The sequence below is a fragment of the Medicago sativa genome, chromosome 6, assembly GCF_051527215.1.
Source record: "Medicago sativa cultivar Bolivia chromosome 6, Bolivia_mono, whole genome shotgun sequence".
In the NCBI taxonomy this organism is placed as follows: domain Eukaryota; kingdom Viridiplantae; phylum Streptophyta; class Magnoliopsida; order Fabales; family Fabaceae; genus Medicago; species Medicago sativa.
The window spans coordinates 39,615,214-39,637,087 of NC_140754.1; the positions used below are offsets into that span (position 1 = coordinate 39,615,214).

General features: G+C 38.8%; 2 long non-coding RNA genes across 3 annotated transcripts; one reads left to right on the forward strand and one right to left on the reverse strand.

The window, feature by feature from the left end:
- The first annotated feature begins 260 nt into the window (after nucleotides 1-260).
- On the forward strand, nucleotides 261-2,638 carry LOC146915069 (uncharacterized). Of its 2 annotated transcripts, XR_015014472.1 has the most exons (3): nucleotides 261-583; nucleotides 1,498-1,610; nucleotides 2,376-2,638. It is a non-coding gene; the product is annotated as an uncharacterized LOC146915069 (long non-coding RNA). The 2 variants fall into 2 exon arrangements; XR_015014471.1 differs by having other exon boundaries at nucleotides 1,498-2,638.
- Nucleotides 2,639-19,835: 17,197 nt separating this feature from the next.
- Nucleotides 19,836-21,638, reverse strand: LOC146915070 (uncharacterized). Its single transcript, XR_015014474.1, has 2 exons — nucleotides 21,501-21,638; nucleotides 19,836-20,087 (listed from the first exon to the last, which is right to left on the reverse strand). It is a non-coding gene; the product is annotated as an uncharacterized LOC146915070 (long non-coding RNA).
- Nucleotides 21,639-21,874: the final 236 nt, after the last annotated feature.

Genomic DNA, 21,874 nt, shown 5'->3' on the forward strand with positions numbered 1-21,874 from the left:
ATAATTATCCTTAGAAAAATAATTAATAATTAATAATAATAATTAAACTAGAATAGTAGTTACTTGGCACATGTATACCTTTTGTTTAGAACTAAAACACGTGTGTAAACATTTTAGAACTATTTGAAAGAGTAATAATAATTATCCTTAGAAAAATAATTAATAATTAATAATAATAATTAAACTAGAATAGTAGTTACTTGGCACATGTATACCTTTTGTTTAGAACTAAAACACGTGTGTAAACATTTTAGAACTAAAACACTCAAACGTAAATGCACAGACCCACACATTTCAATTGTTTTTTCTCTCTCTCTTTCAAAACAAGGAGAATTAGTGTTGAAGTTCTTTCCCAACCAAACCCACGCCTCTGGTTGCTTTCCGGCGTCAATCCGGCCACCACGCCAGCCTATTCTAAAAAAGAAGACTATTTTCTCAGTCATGTTAACGAGATCTTTCCTTTTACCTGTTCGTTTTGGCGTTTTGGGAACCTCCAGTCCTGTTTTATCTTCTTCTCCAATTCTAGATCTGTTTTAGATCTAATGACAGTTCGAATTCATTCTCATGGATGCCGTTAATCTATGTAAGTAACCTTACTTTTTCTTAGATTGCATTGTAAAATAAAAAGCCCCAATTTTTATCTAAAACCCTTATTTATTTTCCTTCAAATTTGACATTATGTGTAGTCTTAAAATACTTTTAACTCTGTTTTGCTAAAATTCATTTTTTCCCTTATTTTGGGTACTTTTTGTTATCCTTTACCGTTTCCTCAATCAATGGTAAGTGACTTTACTTCATTAGATAGTGACTTTACTTCATTAGATTGATTAGATTTCAACATTAAATAAAAAAAACCCCAATTTTCACTTAAAACAATTCTCCTTAAAATTTGACGTTATTTATAGTCTTAAAATATTTTTTAACCTTTTTTTTGCTATTATAGATTGTTATTTGACAAATTGTAGTGTTTACGTGTATTGCTATTGTTTATATTATCTTATGTTTGCACTAATTTTTTCTTGTATTCTATTGGTAATATTATTATTGTAGGTTATAGGTAAGTCATGATTAGGCATAATGATGTTTTATTATTTTTACATAATTTTTCTCTGCTTCCAATTTCCTTGTTGCTGAATTGTTGTGTGAACAGTTTGTGGTTGGTGTTGTGCTTGACATCGGGTAGCTCTTGGGTGAAAGGTTTCAATGTCATGTGACATTAGACAACCACAATGTCACAAACATACAAAAAAAAGAAATCTTGTGAGAGTGAGAGAAGAAAGCCACTTGTGACATTGTAGTTGACCAATATCACATGACATTGACACCCCAATATCACCAAGTACTACCCGCTTAACATCTTCTCAAGCTTAGAAAGGTGAACCATATCTTTAGGCATTGTATTAATAATGATGTATTTCATTCTTCTGATTATGTCAATCTATCTATCTCTTTCACTAATCATATATGTCATTGAAAAATTCATCTCATTTGTTTCAGGTGGCTTTGCTGCAAGTCTAACAAATACAAACATATCATCTAATTGTAATGGATTGGGAAGATCCCTTCGCACCAATGGCTCTATCATGATATCCCAACAAAGAGATGATATAGTTAAGTTTCTTTTCTTTTTCTATGTCTCTAACTTGTATATGTGCTTCAATAATTTTTATGTGTGTGCTGTTGTCCATGTGACTGGATTCAATAATTATTTGTTTCTCTTGTGTGTGTGTGCTCGACTAAGTTTTTCAATCTTAATTTTCATAAACTATGTTGTCTATTGTTAGTAATTTCCTTGGTAGATTTGTTGTACGGTGTAAAATACTAGTTGTATATTTGTGTGTGTATGTGGAGTGGTGATAGTTTTTATTTGCACAATACAATGATAAGGGATTTCCTCTAAATATTCAAAATATGAGTTTATGAGTAAGGTTTAAATGATGATTTTCAGCAAAATATTTAGTATGAGTTTTACCTTTAAGAGGGAGAGAAAATACACGTTCAAATCAATGACAATTAACCATCTTATAAATGTTATGTTATCTATTTAAAGGAGAAAAAAAAAACTCTCCCTCTTACTATTGTTACTTGTTCATAGTTTTGTCCTTATTTACTTCCTTATAGTTTTGCTTCAATTTTATTTATTTAGTTTTAGTTTCTTGTTGTTGTTCTTGATAAGTAGTGATTAAGGGCCTCTTGTATCAAGTTGGGATGGTGTGATTTTAGTTGTGCTATGGTTCTTTACTTGCAACATGAAATCCTTAGTTCCTATACTACTAGTCTAACAATGTTTATCTACTTGTAGAAGTTATGGTGTAGGAAATTATCATTGGATTCTTGTTATGAACATTGTGACATTATGGTAGTTTGTGTTGTAGATTATTCTCAAAGTTGATGTTGGATTGCGCATGACTCTCTTGGCTGGTTGTTTTCTACAAGATCTACGACTACTTGTTTTCTTTTCTCTTCCATGTACAATGATGGTCTTGCATTTTTTTGCTACTTGTGTTGAGTTTTGGTTGTAATGTCATTAAGTGGGAGACTCCATTTTTTCTTGTTGTTTTAGCTATACATTTCGCCTTGTAAGAATTGAGGATTTTAATTTTCATATCTACAAAATTCTAGTTTTTTACGTGTACAATTGTGTTCGAATTTGTTAATTTTGAGTATTTGATGTTTTGAAATTGAAAAAATCGAATTGTAGTACAAACCTTAAAATTTTGCGATGTGTAGTGTCTTAGAACTGATGCATTTACAAAAACTAGAATTGAGGGTGAAGTAGTGCCATGCCAAGAGAACTCAGGCGTTTGGCCAATTATATATATTTTTTTTATTTTCTTTAAAGCTTATAGGCCACGGTTTTGTAGCTGTGGATAAAAACTTAACCGTGGTCTAACACTTGCAGAGTAAACCGTGACCTAGATTATATGCGACGGTTTACAGTTGTGGCATAAACTAAACCGTTGGCTAAAAGATATTCATAAACCGTGGCTTCTTCACACTCTCTAGCGACGATTTTCATCTTTCGTTGGCGAAAGCACAATAACCATGGTCTATAGGAATAGGCAACGGCCGCATATACCACGCCCTGTAAACCGTAGTATAAGCATTCAGGCAACGGTTTTGGCCCTTTAAGCCACGCTTTTGCGTCGTTGCCTAAAGCAAAAAATGTTGTAGTGCCCCTTGGGTCGGGTTGCTGGCTCATCCTCCTTTTCAATACAAGTTCGCCTTCCTTGAACTCTCGAGGTCGGACTTTCTTGTCAAAAGCATTCTTCATTCGCACTTGGTACAGCTGTCCATGAGCCATAGCATCCATACGTTTCTCTTCAATCAGATTCAATTGATCGTACCGACTTTGACACCATTCAGCCTCAGTTAATTTTGCTTCCATGATCACTCGAAGAGATGGAATCTCCACTTCCAGAGGGAGAACTACTTCCATGCCATATACCAAAGAGAAAGGAGTTGCCCCGGTTGAACTGCGCACTGTAGTACGGTAACCATGCAAGGCAAATGGTAGCATTTCATGCCAGTCTTTGTAAGTAGTGACCATCTTCTGAACAATCTTCTTGATGTTCTTGTTAGCGGATGATGTTAGGAACACCATATCGACAGATGATGTTATTCTTGATAAACTTTACTACCACTTGCTTGGTCACGTTTGCATAGGAAGCAGCTTCAACCCACTTGGTGAAATAGTCAATTGCCACTAGAATGAAACGATGCCCGTTGGAAGCTTTTGGTTCAATTCTTCCGATCATGTCAATGCCCCACATAGAAAAAGGCCATGGGGAAGAGATAACATTGAGGGCATGTGGAGGCATATGAATCTTGTCAGCATAAATTTGACATTTGTGGCATCTCTTGGCATGTTTGTGGCAGTTAAGCTCCATAGTTATCCAGTAATAGCCGGCTCTTAACAATTTTCTTGACATAGTGCGACCCGAAGCGTGGGTCCCAAAAGTACCATCATGTACGTCGTGCATCAATTTCTCAGCTTCTTGTTTGTCAACACATCTCAACAAGACCATGTCATAGTTCCTCTTGTATAGGATTTCTCCGTCCAGAAGGAATTTGCTAGCCCATCGTCTCAAGGTCTTTTTATACCTGTTGGAAGCACCAGGTGGATATTCATGATTCTGCAAGAACTGTTTGATGTTATGATACCAAGGCTTCTTGTCATTCACATCTTCATCAGTCTGATTTGGCATATTTTCAATAGTAAACACATGAGCGGGTCTATCAAGATGCTGCACTTTGATTACGGGCACATCATTCCAATGATTGACACGAAACATAGAAGACAAAGTAGCAAGAGCGTCAGCCATCTGGTTTTCATCCCGAGGGATGTGGTGCAGTTCAACCTTTGTAAAGTATGTCAATAGACGTCTTGCATAGTCACGGTAAGGGATCAGCTTCTCATGATGAGTCTCCCATTCACCCTTTATCTGATTAATAACAAGTGCAGAATCTCCATAGATGTCAAGGTGCTTGATTCTCATGTCAATGGCTTCTTCAATGCCCAAGATGCAGGCTTCATATTCAGCTATGTTGTTTGTGCATTCAAAAGTTATTCGAGCTGTGAAAGGAATGTGGTGCCCCTGCGGAGTTACAATAATGGCCCCAATTCCTTTACCATAAGCATTGACAGCACCATCAAACACCAATCCCCATTTGCTATTGGGATCCGGCCCTTCATTGATCAGTGGCTCTTCACAGTCTTTTGCTTTTAGATACATAATCTCTTCATCAGGGAAATCAAACTTAATTGGCTGGTAATCATCAAGAGGTTGACAAGCAAGATGCTCAGCAAGGATGCTTCCTTTGATTGCTTTCTGAGCTTTGTGCACAATATCATATTCAGACAACAACATTTGCCAACGTGCAATCTTTCCAGTAACTGCAGGCTTCTCAAAGATGTACTTGATTGGATCCATTCGGGATATCAACCAAGTTGTATGATTCACCATATAATGACGCAGGCGTTTGGCAGCCCAAGCTAAAGCACAACAAGTCTTTTCAACCATTGTATACCGAGTCTCACAGTCGGTGAACTTCTTGCTCAGATAGTAGATAGCATGTTCTTTCTTTCCAGTCTCGTCTTGTTGACCGAGGACACAACCCACAGAATCATCTAACACTGAGAGATACATAATCAAAGGCCTTCCTTCTACTGGCGGGACGAGGATAGGTGGTTCTAATAGGTATTCTTTAATGCTATCAAAAGCTTCCTGACATTCATCATTCCATACAACAGGCTGATTCTTTCTGAGCAATTTGAAAATTGGTCCGCAGGTAGTAGTCATGTGAGATATAAATCTTGAAATATAATTCAGACGTCCGAGGAAACCTCTGACTTGCTTTTCAGTTTGAGGGGCCGTCATTTCCCTGATGGCTCGGACTTTGTCAGGATCAACTTCAATGCCTCTTTGGCTGACAATGAAGCCTAGCAACTTTCCAGATCTTACACCAAACGTGCACTTGTTAGGTTTCAAACGCAGCTTGTACTTTCTTAGTCTTTCAAACATATTTTTCAAATACACAACATGCTGCTCTTCATCACTTGACTTCACAATCATATCATCAACATATACTTCAATCTCTTTGTGAATCATATCATGAAACAGGGTGGTCATACCTCTTTGATAGGTTGCACCAGCATTTATCAAGCCGAACGGCATCACTTTATAACAGAATGTTCCCCATGGAGTAATGAAGGACGTCTTTTCTCTATCTTCAGGAGACATCCGTATCTGGTTATAGCCAGAGAAACCATCCATAAAAGAGAACACTTTGGATTGAGCAGTACTGTCAACAAGTACATCAATATGAGGCAATGGGAAGTTATCTTTTGGACTGGCTTTGTTCAGATCTCTGTAATCAACACACATTCGAACTTTCCCATCTTTCTTTGGTACTGGTACAATGTTGGCAATCCACTCAGGATATTCAGCTGTCATGAGGAAACCCGCATCAATCTGTTTTTGCACCTCAGCCTTGATCTTAAGAGCCATGTCTGGACGAGACCTTCTCAATTTCTGTTTGACAGGAGGACATTCAGGTCTTGTCGGTATCTGATGTTCCACAATCTTGGGATCTAGACCCGACATATCTTCATAGGACCATGCAAAGACATCTGGATAATCATGGAGAAGCTGAGTAATCTTCTTTTTCACTTCTGGTTCAAGTGCTGCACCGATCTTGATCTCTCGCTTGTTCTCTTCAGTACCCAGGTTGATGAGCTCAATCTCTTCCTGGTGAGGCTGAATGGCTCTTCTTTCCTGTTCAAGTAGTCGAGTGATCTCATACGGTATCTCTTCATCATCTTCCTCATCTTCAGCTTCATATACAGGGAATTCAAAATTTGGAGGAACCATAGGGTCACTGTGTTCAACGGGTTTATTGTGGTTCAATCTGCATAATATGATTGGGATGATTTTAGAAAAATGTTTTTCATTCAGATTTTTGAAATTAATAAGAAAATACAGATGTTTTGGTTTTTTCTGGCATTACCATTATTTCCAAGAAAAAGGCACTAAAAAGTAAAAAAAACAAAGAGTCGTGAGAAAGACGACAACTTTTATTGATAACGGCAATGCCGAAACAAACATGCCCTTACAATGATATCACTTTCGCCTTGGGCAGAGCGAAAGGATTGTTATTTTGAAAACAAAGAAAAACATGAGCAACAAGACACATTACATGGAAGCATGCATGACTAAAGGAACATCAATGGCCTCCCAATTTCTCACGGTGCCTCCTGGTATAACAAATGTAGGCACATAACTACTTCCAGCAGCATCTTCAGCAATAGTATTAATGAACCCAGCACTATAGAAAGTTCCTGTTGAAACGCCTGATGTTGGGGAGAATCCAAGGCCCTCTTTACGCTTATTCTCCAAAATCTGAATCACTTTGCCCCAGCCGGCAGCTTGCCCTTCTTGAACAGCCTTCTGAGCGTCTTTCAACGAAGCCATACTAGCACTAGCTCTCCGGGGTTCTGCACTTTCAACAGTCAAGCCTTGAAATGACGTCCCTTCAGTGGACCCTGCTTCAACACAAGAGAAAGATGACACTTGGCTAACCAGATATGCTTCTTCACCATGCACAGTGACAAGCTTACCATTCCTTACAAACTTGAGTTTCTGATGCAGAGTAGAAGTTACTGCCCCAGCGTCGTGAATCCACGGCCTTCCGAGGAGACAACTATAAGAAGCATTGATGTCCATGACTTGGAAAGTAATCTGAAATGTCTCGGGACCAATGGTAATTGGCAGATCTACCTCCCCGAGAACATCTTTGCGAGATCCGTCGAAAGCCTTAACCAGATAGCTACTTCCCCTCAGAGAAATTCCATGATGACTCAACTGTCTCAGTGTAGACTCAGGCATTACATTCAAGGATGATCCAGTGTCCACCAGTACATTGGATATCATGTCAGACTTGTAGTGCACCGAGATATGTAGAGCCAAGTTGTGGTGTTTTCCTGCTTCGGGGAGTTCATCATCACCAAACCCCAAGTTATTACAAGCAGTAATGTTACCCATTATTCCATCGAACTGATCCACAGAGACTTCATGATCAACAGGCCTGTTCCAATACCTTCATTAACACTTTCCTGTGAGCTTCTGAGCTTAAGAGCAGAGACAAGATGGATATTTTTGACGGAGTTTGCAGCAGCTGGTCCACAATCTTATAATCACTCTTTTTGATAAGCCTCAGAATTTCATCCAGATTAGACTCGTCAATAGATTGGCCTGTTGGGCCGAGGTTCCTGTCAATAGGAGGAGCAACTGGTGGAGTTATTGTAGCAATAGGCGCAACCACCTTCTTTTGGAACAAGGGTGGACGGACTTTTCCGCTTCTCAGAGCTGTAATTTCTCCCGCAACATTATCAACCGTAGCTGGGGATACCAGAGGCACTTCTACTACATTCTCAATCATGGTTGCATTGTACTTGTAAGGGATTGCTTTTGTAGAGGCATAAGATACCGGACCGGGTAACCTGATCACCAAAGGTTCAACATTCCTTGTCTGAGATGCATTTTAACCCGGAGAATCATGAAACACTGGCACGATCATACATACATCACTGGCAATCAAGTGCTTGTCATCCATCAGACTCTGGATATCATCTTGCACCACACAACAACCCATAGGATTTTGAAGACATTCTGAACAAGAAGCATGATCGTGATTGAACAAAGAAACCTGACAAAGCTTGATATGTAGTGGCACCAAAGGAGTAACAATGTTACGGACATTCAACGTGGGATCCTCTTGAGGAACGGGGATTCTTTCGAAAGCCTCGATCATGTTAACAGCAGCATGGTTTGGAAGTGGATTGTCAAGAACATGAGGAACACTGTTTTCAAAAGTCAACCGTCCTTTTTCGATCAGGTCTTTTACAATATACTTCAGAGCATAGCAACCCTCAACATCGTGGCCTTGAGCACCCTGATGGAATTCACATGTAAGATCCTGTCGGAACCTAGGAGGCAAAGGATTAGGCGGAGGCTTGCCTGGTCTGGTGACACAGTGGCCTTTAGCAAGTAAAGTTGGGAGCAGCTCATCATACCGCATTGGTATTGGTGGAAAAGAAGTTATGGGTCGGGGACCCTGTTGTTGCTGCTGTTGCTGTTGAGCAGGAGGCTGTTGTTGTACTTGTTGAGCAATGGCATTAACGGGCACTGGTGGTTGACCCGGTGGCAGAGGATATTGCTGGTAGAATGGAGGGAAGAAAGGATGTTGAGAGTACTGCATGTATTGGTAGGACAGAGGTAATTGTGTAGCAGCTGTAGATGGGTTATCAGATACCATCCCTACTTCAGATTCTTTCCTCTTATGGTGGCCATTACCGTACTTCTTTGGTGCACCGGCTGAAGACTCACCCTTTTCAAGAACAATGATACCTTCTCTGACAGCCTCCTCTAGACGAGTTCCCATAGTAACCATGTTGGAGAAGTTGTTTGGTGCCGAGACTATCATTCTTTCCTTGTATTCCTTCTTCAAAGTCTTCAGGAATGTCTGTGTCAATTCTTCCTCATCAAGCCGAGGAGAAACACGGGCAGCTGCCCCTCTCCACCTCTGAGCATATTCACTGAAGGTTTCATCTGATTTCTGAGACAAAGACTTAAGAGAGTCCCTATTTGGCCTCAAACGGGTATTGAACTCATAATGATTTTCAAAAGCAGCAGTAAGTTCCTCAAAAGTATGGATATTGTCTTTGCTCAAACCTGTGTACCAATCTGCCGCATCTTCTGCCAGGCTGTCCTGGAAGCAGTGTATCATCAGTGCATCATTATCTGCATAATTGGCCATCTTTCGGACGTACCGAATGACATGGCTATGTGGACAAGAAGATCCATTGTATTTGTCAAAATCTGGCACTTTGAACTTCTTAGGAACCTCAAATCGGGACACCAGACATAGATCACGAGCCTTAGCAGAAACACCGTTCCCACGGCTAGCTTTGACCTCACGGAGTTCTCCAGCCAACTCCCTTAACTGTTGTCTCATAGCCTCCATTACAGGGTCTTGCCCACGCGGAGTATCGACATCAATCACCTGTTGCACAGTGTGTACAACAGGGTTGGTACCAACAGTAGTTACTTGAGGCATAGAAGTGCTTACACCAGCAAAAGTTGTCATAGGAATCTGTCCTTGACCAGCAAAACTAGAGACACCAGCAGCAGTATTGGGAGAATAGAAAGCTGAGAGCCCAAAAGGGTGTCCATTGGGCATAGCAAACCGAGCATCAGACATCACAGTAGACAGTGGGATAGATGGGATCACTTCAGTAGAAACTGGAACAGATATGGCTGGTTGTTCTTGTGTAGCCATCATAGTGGACATAGCGTCATGAGCCTTAGCCAAGTCTTCTTTCATAGTAGCCAATTCGGCACGGAGCTGAGCATTTTCTTCTTCAAAGTTAGCCATGATTCTTCTCTTGTAAAATCTTGTTTGATGAACTCTATCTGGTTGGTAAATTTTGCGAACACGGGCCACTTTTCAGACTGCGGCGGACAAAACCAGGAGGCAATGAGCACGAGAGAAGTCTTTTGTGACCAATGAATGCATATGATGCATGAGATGTGTTAATGCACATGCAAAAAGACTCTTTTTGCGTTACCGAAGGGTTTTAGACAAATTAGAAGTTTGTAAACATTACTAAACAACAATTAACATAAACGGGAAACAAACAACCAACATATAGTTTTACAAGACGATTCCCTTTGAAATGCTAAGCCAAGGGATAGATTTTGAAATATAAAACAACCTAAACAACTGAAAATAACAACAGGAAACAGAAATCCTCAAGCATAGGAAGTGGAAGCGTCATCCTCAGACTCAGACTCATAGCTGCATTATCGCGCATAGAAGTCACGGGCACCCCTAGCCCTCTTGGAGTCTCTCATAAGCAACCTATCTTTCTCTTCAATCTCTCTCCTAGCCTTAGCCAACTCTTTCTTCAGTGTCAAAACCTCATGAGTCTTCTGCTCATCCTTTCCATCTAAAGTCATGATCAAGTTCTCAGCCTCATAGTATCTAGTCCTCCACTGATGCTTCTCCCGACTCTCCATAGCTAGATACTCCTGATACATCTCCTGAGTAGGTGGAAGTAGAGGCAAAGGCATGGTAGGAATAGATGCAGACACATATCTCATAGAGGGGTAAGGCATACCAATCTCCTCAGCTTGGTTTATCACCCGCTGCGTATAGGCCTCATGAGCAACACCGGACCTTACACCCATATGCTTCACCTCTTTCCTTCGAAGCTTAGACCAAGCTTCCATGAAATCCTCTCTTATTCCCGTGGGTGCATTGGAGTAGTGGAAGAAGTAAGGAGATGTAGCAAGATTGATAGGTTTTTCTTTCATCGGGAAACCAAATTGTCGCAAGGCGAGCTCCGGGTTATAGTTGATTCCACCCCGGGTACCAAGAAGAGGTACATTAAGAAACTTCCCACCACCGAAGATGATTTCCTTGACTCTAGAAGCTGGAGTGAGCCAAACCACTTCATTAGGAGTGAGAGCCATAATCCTCTGTGAAATAGACCAATTCTCCGGATTGTCGTGGAAAGACTTCGGAAGGTGCGAAATAAACCACCTATAGAGAAGAGGCACACAACAAAGAATGTACCCACGACCTTTGCCGGATCGATTGTGAATAGCATGGTATGTGTCAGCTAGCAAGGTAGGAACCGGATTCTTGGAGTGGAAGATCATAATAGCATTCATGTCCACGAAGTCATCAAGATTTGGAAAGAGAATAAGCCCATAGATGAGGAGTGCAAGAATAGCCTCGAGAGTGTCTTGACAAGTGGTCTTGAGATTGGCTTTCTCAAGTAGATACTTCAAAGTGAACCCTCGGATGCGAGCCTTAATGACAAGATTCTTGGAAACATCGGAAGTTGTAAGATGGAGATCCTTAGCAATAGCCAAAGAAGTAGGAGGATGCTCAAGTCCCGCGAAGGGTACCCCCTTAGCAATAGATATACCCATCAAGCAAGAATAAGCCTCTAGAGTAGGCACCAACTGAAAGTCCGGAAAAGTAAAGCACCGATACTCCCGATCATAGAATTGCACTAGAGTGTGCACAAGCTTCTCATCCACATTAGTCTGGAGAATAGTAAGTAAAGCCCCGTAACGGTGTCGGAAACCAGTCGGATCCTCGATCTTGAGTGCAAAATCCCTCAAACTAGCCAAATCCACTTTCTTGAACTTGTAGGACTTAGTCTTTCCCATTCCTACAATGTTTACAAATTCAATTTGTCTAAGCCCTTCGATAACAATGCATGGAAAAAAGGTTTATGCATGTATGCATGTATGCATGATTATGTTCAAGTTCGGAGAAAACATGGTGGGTTGAAGTTCAAAGTCGAGGAGTCATGGGTGGACACGGTGTCTGGTGAAACTAGGGCTTTGGATAATAGTAACCGGGTTCTAAAAAGGTTCCCAAGTTGCAACCTCTCCGACGTATATCATGGTGTCACGAGACAACACTCGCTCCATGATTATCCGTAAGTAGGTCTAACTTGAGTGTAGTATCGCGTGACGACTAAAGCTCGAGACAACACTCGGTTTAGCCTCCGCACTACATCCTAGAAAGTGGCCATGGATGGGTTCGGTTATCTACGGTTTATAGCGTCATAGAACAATTAGAAGTAAAGTGCCTAAACGCGACAACACGCGCCGACAACATCACCCCCAAAATGCCTCAGCTATGTGGGATTGATCGCATAATCCAAAACACGAGGCAACCCCCGGAATGAATTGTCGATCATATCCCTCCTAAATCCTAAGTTCACTCAGCCCGGGTGTAGGACTTTTGATATTCTCACCCCACACGTTTGCTAGAATTTAAACATTTATTCACATAAGAAAGCAAGTAAAAGAAAACAAGTAAAAAAGAGCGCAAGCATGGAAATAAAGACTAGGCGTAACTCTCGAATCTCCCCAGTGAAGTCACCAGCTGTTTTATCTTGGTTTTCGGGTGTCAAACATTGATTACGTTTGAACCTTTTTAACCGGTGATATCTCATTTTTTCTTGGGAAGGGAAAAAGTAAGCAAAACCCTTGAGAATCAAGGTCCGGGAGTTGTTTTCGCTACGGGAAGGTGTTAGGCACCCATAACGACTATAGTATCCTATAGGAACCGTCTTTACTTTCTACGCGCGCGCTTTATTTTTAAATGCTATTTTAAAAGATGATATTTACACCTAAGAGTTATCTAAGCGAAGAATTGGAGGGAGAAGAAAGTGTTTGGATTTTTATTTTATTTGAATTGAAGGAATTTTGCTCCTTGCCTACGTACCCGTTTAAGGGATCAAATCCACCGTAGTTCTCTTCCAAAATGTTTTTGTTATTGTTGGTTGATTTTAAGTTTGAAAATTGGAATTTGAAGAATGAGAGAGAGAGGCCTCAAGGGCATAAGATTGTGAAATTGTGAGGTTGAATTAGTCATTTTGCAAAAGAAAGTCAAAGTGTGATTAAAATTCATTGAGGTTTTATTTAAGAAAAGAAAAGGGAAATACAATGGGATTTTGATCCCAAGGTTTATTATGAAAAAAGATTTGAGTTATGTTGTTCATATTTTTTGGAAAAGAGATTTTTCTAAGTGTAAAGCCTAAGCATTCATCTAAACATACAATCCTAAACATACATCTAAACATGCATATCCTAGCCATACATCTAAAAATATCTATGTGATGTGTGTGCATGTGTCGGTGCTTGTGTCGGTGTACATCATTAGAGTCCATTGTCCTTATTACATCATACCCTAGATACATTTTATGGTCTTGCAAGAATTTAAAAGCATAGGGAAAAATATTACAAAATTCCTAAGTTTTACATTCTATTTTTTTTGGTAAAATTTAAAGTGCAAGAAATAAGATGAAGGAGGAGATGAAGTATGGAATGCTTATGAACGAATGAAACATGAAATGAAATGGTTAGTGGCATAAGGAAAAATAGGAATTGAAAATTATAACCAAAAGGATTACTTAGAAACTTGACAAAAAATAATAAGACTTCTAATCTAAAAGTGGCAAAGTACATCTAAAATATACCATAGCATCAAGGCTCCTAATTCCCCATATCATGACAATTTTCAAAGGGTTCACTTCAGCCATGACATGAGAATTACCAAGAAATATCAAACCAAGAGTTATGGCATATTCATAGACTTATCTTTACACCTTATTTTCACAAACAAATGTTCACATGACTAGTAGAACAAGTAATCAACCACAACACATTAACATATAGTAAAAAACACATCAAATACAGATGTAGACTCATCACTAATCCACATGTTACCAATCAACAATAGGTTTCAAAAATTTGGATCAAGGTCATGCAATTTTCACAAGTTTTAACACTAAATATCACAAGTAAGCAAGAAAGACATCACGAACACTTTTACTAACCTTTAATATACAAAATCATCATAGAACTAACACAAAACTAACAAGAAACATGTAAGAAATTTTTTTAGGATTTCAAAGGATTTTTAGACTCAAATTTTACAAAAAACTTCACAAATTTTAAGAAAATGGTAAACAAATTGACAAGAAAATACCACATATATCTTTCTTAAACTTTACACATAAAACTATCGCAAAAAAGGGTCAAGAAAAATATCAAGAACATAAAAAAAAAAACTTATGGAATTTTTAAAGGATTTTTGATGAAACAGATGTGTAGATATCAAAAGGCAATGTTAACAATAGCAAAAGGCAGCAAGATCACGAAATTCTCAACAAACAGGCCCAAGCCCAGAGTCCTGAGTGGGTTTGGATCATCCAAATGCCTCAGAGGCGTTGGATTGATCCATTCCCTTCAAAACCCTAGATCTAACGGTGATTAGCCAGGCAGCGCATAATAAGCTTAATCAGACGCACACTAAGGTTGAATCAGGACCGCACACGTAATTAAACAGCACAATCAATGGTTGTGAAGGCGTAGGAACAAGGACGTGCAGCACACGCGCACGTTGAAGGCATATGAGCATATAAAAGGAAAAACAAAAGGAAATGCTCATAACCAAAAGCCAATCCTCTCTCTAAAATGTTCTAGAGAGAGAGAGTCTGCAAGTGACTCTCCTCTCCGACCTAATTCCGTTCATCTTCTTCCTTTCTCCGACGCGGTGGCCGGTGGTGGCGCCGCCGCGTCGGAGCTTCAAACTATGCCGACTCAGAAACTAATTACATAATCCTAGAGCTCTTTCTCTCCTCTCTTCGATTCCAAAGCTAGATTTCTAAAAAAGTTCTCGAATCAACGTAGATCGGGGAAATTCTTTCACGGCTTTGATACACTTTTCGTTAATTCCTCTCTTTTTAAACGATTCTTTGAAGAAAAGCTTCTAAAATACTCCGATCTACGTTGATTTACAAGGACAAGCACATATACGAAGCAAGAAGCTTGGATTTATGAAGGAAAATCGAAAGAAAAGGGGAAAAGAGCCTGATACCTGTATTTAGGTCGGAGGTAAGACGAACGAAAGGAACTGTGAGTTCTTCAGTTGTTCTTCTTCTGATGGACTTCGAATTCTTCTTCTTCTCAGATTCGACTTCGAATTTGATCTTTCTTTCTCTCTTCTTCTTGCTTTTCTGTGATCGTTCAGATTCACCACTTTAATGGTGAATTCGAGCTCGAATTGTAGGGAAGCAGGTTCGATGATGATGATTTGTAACGAATCTCTGAGAATCTTGCAGATTTGTTGCAATTTTATGGTTAAATGTGTTCGTTTATGGTGGAATTTGATGAGAATTGATGATTTAGTGTTAAGTTGGCGATGATTTGATGCAATTTTGATGTTCTGGAATGGTTAGGGTTTGAAGATTCTTCAAACCTTCATCATTGTTCTTGAAGTTTTTCTGGGTTTTTGTGGTGTTTGATCCGTGAGAAATAGAGAGAGAAAGATGGAATCTGTTTGTGCAGTGTAGTTGTGATGTGGCACTGTGTGTGTGGATCTCTGTGATGAGTTGGCTTTTTATAGGCTGACACATGTGATAATTGGACCAATAATGAGCTGCCACGTGGACTGGACTGTAACTAACTCCCTTTGGACAAATGAAAAATTGACATGTGGACTGGACTGCACATTTGGACCAAAAGGACTAATCTGCAAAATAATAAAAGACAAGGACCAAAATGCAAAATGACACAAAAGGACTAAAATGCAAAAATTAATAAAATTGAATTTAAAAAATGTAATTTGAAATAAACTTAAAGTGAAACGATTAAAAATGACAAAACGGACTAAAACGAACCAATTACTTAAATGAGGTACTTTAAAGTAACCTCTCTCTGCCAAAATTTCGTGTGAAATGACCAAAATGCCCCTGGGGACTAAAACGACTCAAAATGACTCAGATGCAATTTTAAAACGGATTTTTAACAGGGAATTAAAGCAAAAGTTTTACACAAACAAATCAAAAGACTCAGAGACAGATTTTAGAATTTAAACAGGGTTTTAACATATGAAAAGACTGAAATGCCCCTAGGGGCTAAACTGACTCAAAGTGACTTCAAATGCAATTCTTAAAATGGATTTTGACATGGAATTGAAATAAGGACTTATTCTAACCAGTTGAAAAAACTCAAACAATTTTTCAGAGATTGAAAGAAATTTTATCATAGGAAATGACTAAAATACCCTTTTTCATGAATTTTGCAAATAATGTTGGAATAAAATGCAGAGAAATATGCAATTGATCAGAGACATATCAAATGACTTAAAATGCAAGAAAGATGTTTTGGATGACTTGAAATGCAAGATAACATGGACAAATACACAGTTGAAAAGATTTGTAAAGCTAAGTTGAGAGATAAAGCAGGATAAAATGTCAGTGTAAGCAATAACAAATTGGCAAATGTTCAAAGGTAATAGACATATATTAATGATGAAAGAAGATTTTAAACAAGTATTTTTAGGTCCAAAATTAGGGTATAACAACTTGTTATGCAAGTTATCTACGGAAAAACAATCAATTGTTGTAATTATACCATTTATGCTTTACATGCCTGATCTTACCCAATTTATGCAGGAAATGACAAGCAAGGACCAAAACTCAAGTGTGTGAACCAAGCAAAACTCGCTTACGCGAGATCACCTCGCTTAAGCGAGATTCTTCCAGAAACTTTTGAAACATCTCGCTTTTATCTCGCTTCCAAGTCGCTCAAGCATGATTCAAGGCGGTTTAAGATTTAAGCAATCTCGCTTACGCGAGTGGAAACTCGCTCACGCGAGATTTCTCCAGGGATCATCTTCAAGAACTCGCTTCTGGCTCGCTCCCAGGTCGCTTACGCGAGATACAATTTCATCAGGTCTGAGGGCTACGTGGCAAGACTTCATTGGTCAGAGATAGATTTTTATGATACTCGCTTACGCGAGATGTAGCTCGCTCACGCGAGTTGTCACGTTTTCAGCCCATTTAAATATAACTTTTCCCTCTCTCTAGCACTATTCACTGTTTTATTAGATATTTTTCATATATTCAAGAGAGAGGTTAGAGCTATTTCAAGAGAGAAACACAAAGCAAGTTGTTTAGGAGTAGATTCAACCCTAGATTCATTGAGACATCAAGGATCTTGGCATGGAATCTTCATCTTTCCTTCATTCCTTGCATAGTATACATGTCTATGTGTAGCTATCATCTACTTTGTAGTATAGAGGTAATAAACAAGCTATTATGTAATCTTTTGATCTTTTAATGAATAAGGTTCTAGCTTAATGATTCAATATTGTTGTTATTATTGTGTTTAATGCTTTCAAAGAGATTCAAGATGATTTGGACACAAACTCTTGAATCTAGAACTATAATAACAATCTATCTTAAGTTATATCACTCTTGACAAGTTTGTAAACCTTTGATAATTACTTTTAATCAAGAACTTAATTCTTTCGGATGCTTAATCAGGCTGGACACGGTCGATTAAGTTATCCGATCGACTTTGTTATCGTTTAAGGGATTTGGACACGAATGTTTAAACGCTAATTTAGAAATAACGATATCGCTTTGGACACGAAGGATGTCGTAGAAATGATTGTGATAATATCGGTTGTCAAGCTAGAGTCTGTTAATCGATCGAGAGATTGCTGCTGTTATGCCTGATTGTTATCTTATACCGCAAGCGAATTAGTTCGATCTCCTCTCGTTTTTACTTTTATGTCGTTTAGGAACATAGTTACAAACAAACATTTTATATCCATTCCCTTAATGTGAACTATTGTGAAAATGCTTATAATTAGCGTAACTCCCTGCGGAAAACGATCCTATATATACTCACGTGTAAATAGTTTTATGACTTGTACAAATGTTACATCGAAATGGCGCCGTTGCCGGGGAGTAACAGAAATTTATTATAAGTATTGAAACAATTTTGTCATGTTAAGTCAATTTTGCACAAAATTCTTTCATGCATATACATATACACATATGTCATTCATTTTTTTTTTTTTATGCTAACCACCTGGTATAGTCTTGGTGAACTTTGTTTATGCGAGGTACCGTTGCTAAAGAAGATCTTCAATTTGATCCTGAGATTGAGAAAACTGCTCGGTTACTTAGAGCTCAAGCAAAGGAAGCTAGGAGATTAGCCAGGCTGGCTCAGCCGGAATCTTTACTTTTTGTTCCTTCTCCTTCCGGTTCGGTGCATACTATATCACTTGGTGGTTCTTCACACTCTTCTGCACATTCATCTCCAAAGAGTGAACCAGAAGTAGTCATGGCTAATGAAGAAGATAATGATGCTCTACCTATGTGGATTAATCCAAGAAGGTTAGATAATCTTGGCAATCGTAATGCCAAATCTGTTGAGCTGAAGAAGGGGTTGATAAACTTGATAACTCATAACCAGTTTACCGGTATGGATCATGAGGATCCATATAAACATTTAACAAACTTCTATGTTATAGCCGGTACACTAGGTATGAAGGAAGTTGAGGAAGAGGGTGTGTTCGTGCAATTGTTTCCTCATTCTTTGATAGGGAAGGCTAAGGAGTGGTATATTGATCAACCAACTTCTTTGATGGAAAACTGGGGTGAGCTAGAGAAAGCGTTTCAAGAAAGATTCTTTCCTGAGGATAGACATCTTGAAGCTAAAACTTCAATTACAACCTTTTCTCAAGGCCAAAGTGAGTCTCTTTGTGAAGCTTGGGAGCGTTATAAATCTTTGCTAAGGAATTGTCCAAAGCATAGTTTTGATAGCCAAATGCAACTCTACCTTTTTCCTCAAGGGCTTCAAGATATGTCCAAGACAATGTTAGATGCAAGTGCTGGTGGATCTATTGCTATGAAAAACCCAGCTGATGCTGTCAAAATCATAAACCAAATGGCTCTCAACACTCGGAGATCATCTCACAACCAGAATCCTCAACAACGGAAAGCCGGTATCCTTGAACTAGAAGCAAATGATGCAGTTTTGGCTCAAAACAAGCTTCTCACTAAAGAAATGGAAGCTATGCAAAAGGAGATGAAAGCTATGCCAAAACAAATTCTCGCGTCTCTCATGAAAGAAGGAGGTACATCTCAAGCCAACTCTTGTGAACTTTGCACGGGAGATCATCCCACCGAAGATTGTCCTGCTCCCGGTTCTTTTGAGGGAGAAGAGGTCTACTATGTGGGAAACCAACAAAGAGCTAACCAACCACAACAGGCCGGAACTTCACAACAATCCCAAAATCCGGGTACTTCCAACTTTCAAGGAAGATATCCGGGCAACCAAAACTTTCAAAGACCATGGAGAGCACCTTACAACAATAACTACCAATGGCCGCAATCCAACTTCTATCAACAACCATACCCTCAATTTCAACAACCATTCAACAACCAATATCAATTCCCACCACAAAATAATCCCCAACAACCTAACAATTCCCAAAGCACCGAAGAGACTTTGAAGCAATTTATTCAAATGTCAATGGCTAACCAGAAGAATACCGACGCGTCAATCAAAGGCCTTGAAACGCAAGTTGGTCAGTTAGCACAACAAATGGCTCAAGGTCCTCCGCAAGTGGGAACTTTCACCGCCAACACTCAACCAAATCCTAAGGAGCATCACAAAGCATAGCAATCAAAAGCTATTGCGACACGGAGTGGTAAAGTGATCGGTATAGGGGCAGGTGAAGAGATTGTAGTTGAAAAGAAGGATGAAGAAGTTGTTAATGAGGAAGATCAAGAGAAGTTCGAGGAGGATGTGTAACACCCCGTTCTCCCAACAACGTAATATTAATTATTATAATCAGAGTAATCACACAACGGAGTGTCACACTACTTTTCAAAAATTCATAAATAGAAAATATCTATTTATTTAAGACCAACATAAAGAATCTTAATAAACCGCAGCGGAATAATTCTTTAAAAATATAATTTCAACCAAAATTCAACATCAATGAAAATCTTGGCACATAGGCCCCAACATAAATCAACTTTATTTTCAACAACGATAAACTCTAATAGCAAGTCTTTTCCAAAATATGTGATACATAAAAGAAATGAGAAGACATTCGCAACGATTTCCCCATCCTAGTATGTATCAGAGCCCTAGACACTTGAGCCGACCAAACCTACAAGTCATCAGTACCTGCACATTACCCACGGTCGAGGCAACATATACGCAGAAGGGGTGAGAAACTTATCCAATAATAATAATATATAATTCATCAAATTAATGAAAACAACAAAGCATATCACAACAGGCATCATTAATAATGTATTTAAATAAACACATAGGCAACGACATAATTATTTTCAGCAACAAGGTACAGCAACAACAACAACAACAACGTTATCCACAACGACACCGACAACTCGACAATGCGACAACGACAACAACTCGACAATGCTACAACGACAACAACAACCCAACAATGCTACGACAACAACAACTAATGCATCATGCAGGTGGTACCAATCTACGCGCGTTGAATGCTAAACATTCCAGGGCATAAGCCCCCAACAATTTGGATGGTTAAAGCATCCCAGGGCATAAGCCCCCAACAGGTGAATGATAAACATTCCAGGGCATAAGCCCCCAACGGGTTGAATGATGAACATTCCAGGGCATAAGCCCCCAACAGATGTGAGTATGCAATGGACTCAACTTGTGTATATCAACATACAACTTCAACAGCGACTACAACAACAACATATGTGCCTAAAACAATTATGACACACTCCCCAACTTCGACATCAGATGATTACAACAACATCAACAACGGAAATCAACAACATAGCATATATATGAATCAATTACATTCATCTCAAAGTCTAAAACATCCCCCCAGAAGCAATTAAGTTTTGATCAATAGAAGATAAGTCAAATATCCATAAAACACCTCAACTAAATCCCTAACACTTAAGTTTGAAGTTGGGAAACCAACCATAAGTTTTTGGACTAACTTGGGATTAGTTATGCTAAGTTTTCTTAAATTTTGCGAAAGACCCACTTGGACTATTTTTATCATAACTCAAAATCTACAAATCTTTTCCACTCCAAACCAGGGCATTTTAAAGCTAACTTAATTATCTACAACTTTCATGTTTACACCGAAAGCTAATTCAAAACAAAAACGGATGAAAAAGACGCAAGAACACGAAACAGGGGAATGCTGTCACTGTTACATCGTACTACGATGGAATGCATCGTACTACGATGGGATATACTGAAAAATTTGTTTTTGCTGCTGGAAAAATCGTAGTACGATTTCCCAGCATCGTACTACGATGGGACATGGACAGATTTACGAGAACAGACCAGTTTTCACTCCAAAACCCAATTTTTGATCCCCTAATCACCCAAAATGAATTAGAACAATGTTTACAGGTTCCATATACAACCTAGCAACCAAAACAACATAGAAACATGCAATTCAATAACAAGTTTCATCATAATTCAACATCTAACATAACTTCTAAAACCCTAAAAACCAAGAACAACAAATTCATCAATTTTCAAATTATATACCATGATTATTGAAAGGAATCCCACCCTTACCTTATCTCAGCAAATTCTACAGCAAAAACGATTGGATTCTCTCTTCCTAGCTCTTCTCCTAGCTTTCTCTTGGTTCTTCTCCTTTTTCTCTCCAAAAACCAGTTTTTCTATTGTTTGTACGTGAAACTGTTTCTCTCTGCTTCTCTTTCTTTTTCTCCCAAAAATATAACTTCTTTCTTTTCATTTAACTCCCACTAAACTCTCATAATTACTAATCAACTCCCATTAACCAAAATATTAATATTTTACTCCTATTTTTATTTCTCCTAATATTTCCACAAATAATAAAGCCATATTCATTTAAATAATATACAACACATCAAATACCAAATAAATCATATAAAATTATATAAAACACTCAAACATCCACTAAA